Genomic DNA, 10,071 nt, shown 5'->3' with positions numbered 1-10,071 from the left:
CCAAACATGGCATTAGGGAAAATCAGAGGTTAGTTCCTGCAGTGATGTTGCTCTTGACTATCTAACTACTTGAATGGAATACACCACTTCTTATGCAGGTGAGGAGAATGAACACAGTGAATTTGACAGAGGCAGTAGCTCTTTCACATTGCAGATTTTCTCCTGCCCTGCCCCAATTTCCATGCATTAGGAGTGGACATCAGAGCTGCAGAGGTCTATGCATGTAGACCTTTACACGTTCAGGAATCCCTTGTAATCTGTGCTCCAGAGTGCATGGAAACTTACATGCTTAGGTATGTAGGCTTCCCTGCTGCAGGTTCATTGTCATTGGGGCCAGTACTGTCTGGAGTGGTGGCGTGCAGCCATGGAGCTGCCCTCCCAACACAGATGTTGTTGCAGCTTACCTAGACAGGGCTGGGGCAGAGCACTGTCAAGTTGCACAGATACACCGGCTAAAGCACCTGTGTATTCATGCAGTCCTGACCTGCTATGCTCCAGTCCTGACCAGGTAAGCTGCAGAAACATCAGTGTTGGGAAGAAAGCTCCACTCCATCTCAGCAGCCAGTACTTTGGGCTATTTTCTACCTCCACTGTTGGGGGCAGTATGCCTCTGATTACCAGCTGCTGAGAATCACAAGTGGGGTGGGGTGAAATGTTAGTGATAGTCCCTTTCAAGGCACAGGCATCCTTTAGATAAAGCATGCCGGGAGGCTAGTTATAGTCTGCTATGTCCACCTAAGCATGCATTCTTAATGCAAACAATAAAGTATGGATGGTATTAGAGCATCGTGCTTATGGAGCCCTAATTTCCCAAGGCAGAGTCTTGATTCTTGTCAATAGAAAAGGATTCCCCTCCTCCCTGTTTCCTTTGACAGCAGATGGGGAGGAGGAAACCTTTAATCAGGTCAAATACCTTTCCAGAATATTATGAACTATACTGACAATGTGTTGCCCCATTTTGACACTTGGTGATTCAAGTGAGAAGTTGGGAGGCAGGCATAAGGTTGACAGTCAATTTCTTGACATGGCCATGAAGTTTTAACAAAGCTGTGGAGATAATCACAGCTGTCAAGAATGCTCCTCTATAGGAACATGATGACAAAGGACAGGAGTCCCCCACCTGTAAGCTGCAATGAAGACAAGTTAGTCAATAGTGCCCAAGCATTGCCATGATCTTTTGACCATTTCCTGCACAATTTTGTATGCATCTGCTCAGAAGTAGGATTGTAACCTTAGTGTTTTTGTCATTTCTCTTATTTTTTGTTTGAAATCTCAGTTTAAGGGAGCATCACAGTTTAGCATCAACCAAAAACGAAGGATTTTTCTATGAATCTAAAAGTTGATTCTCTTTCCCTTCAATGAAGCAGTTGTCTGGAATGCAGCTTTTAAACAAGGTTAGAGTTACTCAGTTCTGACGCTTAGGGTTGAACCCAAGGAAGTAGACCCATTAGTGCCAGGACTTCTGTCTGTGCAATGGGACTTTCTCTCCTCTCCTTACCCCCCATGTCCCCTGAACACATACAAACACAGTTTGGCTCTGGAGGTTTTGGGGAAAACCCAGAACACATTGTGAGGAAAGAACGTGGAGAACCGAACTTAATGTGTAGAACTGAACTTAAGACTGAGGAAATGAGAAATTGAGAGAAACTAAAAATGACAGGTTGGCTCCTCCCTGGCTGTTGGAACCAAGTGTTTTTGGCAGGGAGAAGGAAGTAAGCTCCCCGAGGCTGCTGCTTCTCTGGCCAGTGGCTGTGGGGATTTGTGTTTCAAAATGGCCTCCAATCCCCCTCAGGGCATGATACTGCTTTAGTGCTGTCCACAGTCCCACCCCTCAAAAAACAGCAGGTGCAGACCCTCCAAATGTCCCTATTTTCCAGGGTCAGTCGTGGATTTACAGAAACCATCCTAGTTTCTGATTTGATCTTGGAATGTCCTGCTTTTCTTTAGGATGTCCCTATTTTCATGAGAGAAATGTTGGAGGGCATGGAGTTATGCGATCCCAGAGCCAAGGAGATAAGTAACTACACAACCTTTGGAAGACATCTGAAGGCAGCCCTGTATAGGAAAGTTTTTAAATGTGTAATGCTCTATGTTTTTATGTATGTTGGAAGCAGCCTAGAGCAGCTAGGGCAAGCCAGTCAGAGGGGTGGAGTATCATCATCATTATTCATTATCATTCAAAGTCCCTATTACTATTGGAGAAACGTTGGAGGGTATTCAGATGGGAATGTGCATCCCAGATCACACTGGACAGTTTTCTTTCAGATTTGCATCACCATGTTCATCAGCATTCCATCTGTGCAAGCATGCTTTATTCCAGAAAGAAAAACTGCACACAAGAAAAGCTGTCACTCAAGCGTCTCTTTTGCTGGACCAGGACACAAAAGGAAGAGCTATAGCTAAGCATCTCTATCTCTGGTTCAGACTTCAATGATGATTCTGTTCAAATCACATCTAGTCTTAATAATTTAAATGGGGGAATCCTTATTTTAATCTTGGTTGTTATTCCATTCCCTAGCCAGAGCAGGCTTTCCCCCAATCCTTGCCGTTGTGTGAACCTTTGAAGGCTCTGTAAAACAAGCCTTGGCCCAGAATGCATCACAAAGTCCTGTGGATCCGGGGATAATTGCCTGCCTCAAAGCCTCAGATGGAACACTCCGATACAAGAAACTCCAAAACTTCTGACATTTATCACTCTAAAAAGCAGCTAGTGGGAAAGCAAGCCCTATCAGATAAGATGTGTCAGTCAAGATTTCGATGCAGTTGGCTGCGGCTTGAAAAGGGCACATCACAATAGATCTGCAGAACAAAGTGCAAAGAATGTTAGATCTCCTGCAGCCTGAGAATTTTCACAATGGGAACAATCTCTGTAATTGATAATGAGCACTCATGGTTCCCGCATGTGAACTTTAGTTGGGAGCAGCAACCGTGAGTGCACTGAGAACCAGCAATAGCTCATTCAATTTATCCCCAGAGATCAGCTTATGTTAAAATACTCGGCTGAATTATGCATGGCACACACATACAAACACACGCCAAATCAGGAATCACCATTTTCTAGATCTGACTGATAAAATGAGCAGAGTAACTTAAATGTTTGGGTAGGGGGTGGAGATGCCAACACTGAAATGCAAAGTTCAATTCTTTCCAGCTTTTGATCTTAAAATAATACTCTAATTTATATGTACAGGTGCAAACGTACAAATAATTGCTATAATTTAAGTTGAAATACACTACGGGCACAACCACATCATACGTCTAGAGCACATTTAGCTCACATTTAAAGCACATGGTTTCCCCCAAAGAATCTATGGAACCATAATTTCACCTTCAAAAAGCTACAGTTCTCAGCTCCCTTAAAAAGCTACAGTTCCCAGAATTCTTTGGGGAAGTCATGTATGTGCACACAGTCTTTGTTCTGGGTTTATTGGGCCAGGCCTAGACACAGTTCTTCTGATGAGACCTTTGCTAATTTATTACGTTTATATTCTTCCTTTTCTTCCACAGGAATTCAAGGTGGCGTACATGCTTTCCCCTTTTATCCTGACAACAGTCCTGCAAGGCAGGTTAGGCTGAAAGATAGTGACTAGCTCAAAGCCACCCACTGAGCCTCATGGCCATGACAAAATTTGAACTTGGCTCTCTCCAGTTCTAGTTAAGGATGGGGGAAAGGTTTTGTTTAGTTCCCATTTCCCAAACCCATAACTCCTATTTCCTTCAAAACCTGCAAGTCTCTGAATGTTGTGGTGTAGTTCTCCAACTGAAAAATAGGTACAAAGATGGGGAATAGGCAAAAGTGTGTACAAAGGGCATATATGATGCACAAAATGCATCATATTGGTAGCAATTGCTTGCAGAAATAAGTATATTAGGAGATATATAGCCTAAAATGTTGTTGAATTTTCATGATAACATTTGTGGTTTTTTCCAATCCCAACTAATGTGGAAACGTGGCCTACAACTGTATTTATGATTTGGAAAATGAAAAACTGAAACTGATGGATTCATCTACCCCTAGTCCGAATCTAACCACTAGATTGCAAAGCTTTCTGCTGCAGTTATTCTCACCACCCTTGCTCCTCTGAAGTAGGGTTTTATCCTGAAAATGCATGGGAAAATTTGGACTTCCTCTGGAATTATATCCCTGTTTACACAGCCAAGGGACAACAGTAATTAGCATAATCTTCATGTGGGGAATGCTTTTACTTTTCAATCAAGCTTTCAAGATTTCTGTGTAAAGGTTCATCACAGATGATTCACTGTATTAATAATCACTTTTTACTGTGTTTTTGGTGACTAAATTATAATGCTACCTTTTCTTTTCCTCTTTTAATGTTGCCACAAGCCACACTGGTCTGTTTGGTGGCTTAGGCACTAACAATCAATGCTCATTACTGGGAAACAGAGGCTGGCTTGGGATGCAGGCCACAGCTACATGAGGCCTTTGTTCTTCAGTCCAGGAAAGCACATGCCAAGAGGGAGGGAGTAGAAAGAGGCAATTGTGAATTTGGCCACAGAAAGAGAGAGTGGTTTAAGCTTCTTCTTCTTTTTTGCCCCCAGCAGTGAGAATCTTGGAGGGCAGGAGAGATGCTGCATTTGTTGCACAAGAGATGCCAGTGCAAGACTAGCATTGACTTTGTGTCGGTACATTTGTGTACCTTACACCAGATCAAACCATTGGTCCATTTAACTCAGTATTGCTCTCACAGACAGGCAGCAGTTTTCAATGGGTTCAGGCAGGGGACATTTGTAGCCTTACCTGGAGATGCCAGGGGTGGAAGCTGGGATCTTCTGCATCAGTGCTATTTTCCTAGAAAAAGAGGTGCCGGAACTCACTATGTTCTCTTATATTGGCAATGGCGCCCACCTGAGAGGTGCTGGAACTGATTTCTGGTGACGTCTGGCTGAAAAAAAAGCCCTGTTCTGCATGCATTATCTCTGAACTACGGCACTATCCCCTTCTGAACACCTGCCAGATTCCCAGTTTGTTACAAAGCGTACCACACACCTGCATTTCTCTCACTCTCTCCTCACGAGGTAATGGGCTATGGTTGAAAAGGGCTGGCTCGGGAAAGTAAGGGAAGCACGAAACCACCTAATTCCCCAGCTCCCTCAGCTCCCATCATTTGCTGGCATGTGTGAGCTTTCCCTGACAAACAAGGTGAGAGGCTGGTTTGTCAAAAGCTCCAGGTGAGCATCCCAAGGTCCAACAGCCGCTCACACCCTCTGGCTGACCTTCTGTGTTTTCCTGGCACCATGGTGCCAGCTGCTTTGCAAGCAGGGCCGCACAGCGGGGTTAGCGCTTAGCCTCGTGTCGGTTTCTAAAACAGTTTCCGTACACGGCGGTTTGAGTTGCCTCTGTGAAATGCAATCCCGTCCCTTTGTGGGCTCTGCGGGTTACAGAGGGTGGCGACGAGTAACCATAGAAACTATGTTGTAAAACAGCATGGGATTTGACGTGTAATAAAGTGCTACCACCATGCAAGCACCTGAGTGGAGTCCTTCAGTGTAATTATAGATGCACTTGTAACTAGCTTAAGCAGGAACAGTCCTGGGCACTGGAAGCAAAAAAAAAACACCAAAAAACCTTTTGGCTCACAGTATATGGCAGGACTGAGCCAAAATCTAGGTTTTCTATAGAGTTCCCCTCCTGTTTTTCCCTCCAGCACCTTTTCGGAGGGAGTCATAGCAGAAGTGGAGAGCTTTCCGTGGTTTTCGTTTCTCATTTTTGGCCTGTTCACCAGATTTTAAAAATAGTTGGGGACATTTAATGAAAAGGAACCAAGCAGCTCCGTTGAAATCTAGACCAAATAATGGTAGCTGAGTTCATTTGAAAATCAGGCCCTATTCAACAGCCAGATGGCTTTTTTTTTATTTGGCCAGACGTTCTATTTTCATTCCTTTTGATAAAAGAAAAAAAGCAAATAAATGTGGGGGAAACAGTACATGATAAAAATGGCTTTGTGAGACAGCAGTGGAGAGTCCTTCCCAGCTCTCTAGGAATGTTATCTGACATGGGACCACAAAAAACCCCACAACATTTTTTATCAGAGTGCAATCCCATGTAAATCAAGCCCATTAAGCCCCACAGATCTCAGAGGCAGGTCTGGGCTTCATTCTCTCCCACTGAAGTCAATGTGGCTTAGCTTGATCCTGCCCTCATTTTTCTCCAATTTCAGTTGTATAAACATTTGCCTTAAAAACCTGCCCAGCCTTCACTTTCAGTCAGTAGAAGAGGCTTTTGGGTGGGTGGGTGTCATTGTGAGAATATTGGCATCCATGCAGCCTAAAACTCATATCCAGCTTTGGCATCATCGATTGGCCAACTCAGGTGACACCCCAGCATTTAACCATGAAGACTGCAATTCTGTACATGTTTACTTGGAAGCAGGTCCCACTGTGTGTAGAATCATGGGTGCAGGATTTTACAGCATCTCTTTCTCTCCCTCTCCCTTGCCCACCCCTGGACTTGGATAGAACTATAAGCTGCAGTCCTGCAAGAGATTGACTTATGAGAGTAGAAGAACACTGGAGCTGGGAACATCCGATAAACTGGAAAGTGGGCCTCTACCTCTTTGCCAAAGAGAAAGAGTGATTTTGCATAAGTCACAGTGCAGTGCAATGCATGCCTAATCAGAAGTAAGTCCCAGTGAGCTCACCCAGTGAGTTACTCACAGGTAAGTGGGTGTAGGCTTTAATTGCCTTGACGTTGCACAGTTCACACAAGCCAACTACTCACATTAAGGGCTATAGCTCAGTGGAATGCTGTATACTTTACATGCAGAGCATCCCAGGTCAAATCCCTGGTATTTCCAGGTATTATCATTATTATCATTATCATCATTGTCATCTTGCATTTCCAGATAAAGCTGTCTGAATCCCTGGATACCCACTGCCAGTCAGCATGAGCAGACAATACTGTTCGAGAGAAACCAATGGTCTGACTGGGTATAAGGCAACTTCCTCGGAATTGTTTATTAGTGAAAGTCAACCAACAGCTCTACCATGAGTACCAATAAGTCATAACAGAATCCATGTATTGGCACTGATATCCATTTACTGGTACTGATGATACAGGTGGCACCTGACTGTCACTAATAAACTAGACTTTGGCAGGAGTGGACAGCTCAGTGGGGCTGAGATGGGGGTATCATGGAGCCACCTTCCCTAAACAGGCCTTGCTGCTGCTTGCCAAGGTGGGTAAGGAAGTGATACCAGGGCTTTGCAAGCACACTGGCAGAGCCAATGCGGCCCTTCCACCGGGACACCCACACAGCCCCAACTGTCGTCACCCTATCCTGCCCCCACATCTTCCTAGTAAGAGGCAAAAGCACCGCAGGGTGACTCTGCAGCAAGGCTCCACCACACCAGCTAGTCCTGCCCATAGCAAGATGCCTTGTTGCTTCCATGAATGGAAGCAGTTCTTCAGGGTTTTAGGCTGCCCAGCCTGTGGCTCATGTCAGCTCAGGCATGTAGTGGGGAAACTATGATTTTTCATTACCTGCACACCAGGCCGAAAGATGCAAAGGTTCCTCAGACACAGGTAAGAAATTAGTGATGGGAATGGGCTCTTAAGAGTCAGAATCCAGAGGTGAAGTCATACTGCACAAAGGGGCAGGATGTATGTGACGTAATGCAAGGAATCCTCATCCTCAGACAAACTTCCAAGTCAACATTCAGCTCTTCCTCAGACAAACTTCCAAGTCAACTCCAGCAGTTCTTTACTCTTCTAAATCAAGTCTTCTTTTCTGAAGCACCCCTGTGCTTGGGGGAGGGGGAGGGAGTTTCTCACCCATTAATTAATGAGAGATGAACATTAAAAAGTGGAGGACAAGCCGAGTTGCTGCTGAAAGGCTGCAAATTGCAGGAGGTGGAGCTGCAGTCACAGCTCTCTTCAAACCCTCTGCTGTTGGTTATCTCTTCCATCAACAGCAAGGATGGAAATTCAAGCCTAACCCTTTCTCACTTCAAAATTGAGAAGCACCAGAGTGGAAATGTTCTCATTTCTCAAGAGCACCACGCACACATCCACACGCACTTGTTAGCTGTTAGTTATGAATTGCCAGGGGGCACTGCTGGATTTATTAGTGTTCCTCCACTCAAAAGCTCCATTCTATACAAGGCTTAAACTGATTTCTCACTTTGACGAGATTGTTCCGTTTAAGCCCTGGCCTAGGAGATTGTACATTCTGTCTGAAGGCTTCTGTTACTTTGGCAGGCAGCCTCTGCCTACTGCTCTATGCTTCAGATCCTATTTGCCCAGTTTCCACACACACACACACCAAGAAAACTGAAAGAAAATCATGCTAATCTTAATTATCTCAACATGGAAACTAGCCCTATGGATTTAGTAGGCAACATTTACAAAAAAAATAGGTCCTCCTAGGACTTTCACCTGACCTGTATTTTGAACGTATTGTGCGCCGATTAATTCTCCTAGGTCCAAGAGCTTTTTCTCATTTATGTGCTTCTCGAAAATCTGATCTTACCCGCCGAATTGAAGCTCGCTTAAGCACAATCTCTCTCCGGATTTCCGGCGCATCTAATAAGATCTGATTCAGCAGGTAAGATGGGGTTTTCACAAGGCACTAACTGAATTTAAGGCTGGGGAAATGAGAAATGGAGAGAAAGTGAAATTGACAGATTCATCCACCCCTGCATGCAAGTAAAAGGAGTGACTTCGAAGATGGAAAGCTCCACCCCCCCCTCATGTTTTATTCTGGTAGAACCCTTTCCCTTGTCACATACAAGTCAATGAAGCAAACACAATTGGCCTCGTACACAAGTCCACTGTAGTTATTAGCTTGCAAAATAAATTTACTCACTTGCTGGGAGCTGGGAGCGAAGGAACAGAGAACTCTGTCCCTCCTGCAGCAGCCTGCTGCATTCCTGTGCAAAGAAGCAGGTTTTGCTCCTCTCACTTGGCTTGCATGCTGGATGCACAAGAGAGTCAGAGGACCCCGTCCCACACACTTGCCTGCATAGAATTCCTTACTGCCTATGGCTGCAGTGCAGTATACAAGGCTGAACTTTAATGTAGGAGATAGGGGGCAAGGAAAAGGAACACAAGAAGAGCCTGCTGGATCAGGCCAATGGCCCATATGGCCCAGCATTCTGTTCTCACAGTAGCCAGCCAGATGCCTACAAGAAGCTCAAAGACAGAACTTGAGCACAAAACACCCTCCCTACCTGTGATTCTTGGAAGCTGAGATATACAGCCGATGATACAGGCTTAATGCTTGCATGAAAAATCCATTGGCTGCATTCAGGCCATGTTCTAGCACAGGGATGGGATGTCTGTGGGCCTCCAGGTTTCATTGGACACCAGCTCTCATAAGCCCAGTCAACAGGTTAAATCATCAGTGATTATGAGACCTGTAGTTCCACAACATATGGAGGGCCACAGGTTCCCCATCCCTGTTCTATGTTTCTCCACAAGAAGGGAGTTGCTTAGCATTGTGGCTACGATTTGCTCAGGCTTGAATGACTGACCATAAGCAACATACAACTAGCTTCTGTTTGTGTCAAATGAGAATTATTTGTGACTATATTCAGGCAGCGATCATTTTAAGCACTCCCAACTGGCATGCGACCGCTGACACGCAGGTCTTTTTGGACCCGGAAGAAGGCAGAATGGGGAGGAAAGGGGCAGCGCACGATTAAACGCGCTCCACCGACATGCACGGAGGCCGGGAGCAGGAGCCCCGTGTGAAATGGTCACCACCTATATAGCAAAAGAGCTTTCATCAGTGCAAACAGCTCACCACAGCCAACATGGCTGAATTTGAATCAAGCAAAAAATACACAACGCTGCCCTTGTTTTCTGTTTCGTTCACTTCATTTAGCTGCTTCCTGCTAAGAAGCAAATCAATATATCTTTTAATTTAGGCATTTTATACCATCACTCCAGAGACTCTGTGAATACTTCATACATTAAAGCGAGTTAAAGACTTACCTTGGTCAGGTTAGAGTCTCAAAATAGATTTCCTCCTGCACCAAAGAGATTGGCAGCCCTACATGGAAGTACGTCCTGCCGCCATTGGTTGGTCTAAGTGTGACTCATAGTGGACC

At 44.9% G+C, this 10,071-nt stretch overlaps 1 long non-coding RNA gene across 1 annotated transcript in view; it reads right to left on the bottom strand.

The window, feature by feature from the left end:
• Positions 1-2,159: 2,159 nt before the first annotated feature.
• The window catches only part of LOC310699190, a 34,404-nt gene continuing 26,492 nt past the window's right edge, over positions 2,160-10,071 (bottom strand). The window contains exons 3-4 of the long non-coding RNA XR_014521984.1: positions 4,760-4,904; positions 2,160-2,799 (exon numbers count right to left, since the gene is read on the bottom strand). This is a non-coding gene — a long non-coding RNA (uncharacterized lncRNA). The remainder of the gene's footprint in view (positions 2,800-4,759; positions 4,905-10,071) is intronic.

The sequence above is a fragment of the Podarcis liolepis genome (assembly GCF_965112155.1).
Source record: "Podarcis liolepis genome assembly, chromosome: 2".
NCBI classification, from domain to species: domain Eukaryota; kingdom Metazoa; phylum Chordata; class Lepidosauria; order Squamata; family Lacertidae; genus Podarcis; species Podarcis liolepis.
Note: the sequence above shows the minus strand (reverse complement) of the source record. Positions and strands in the feature narration are given on the sequence as shown.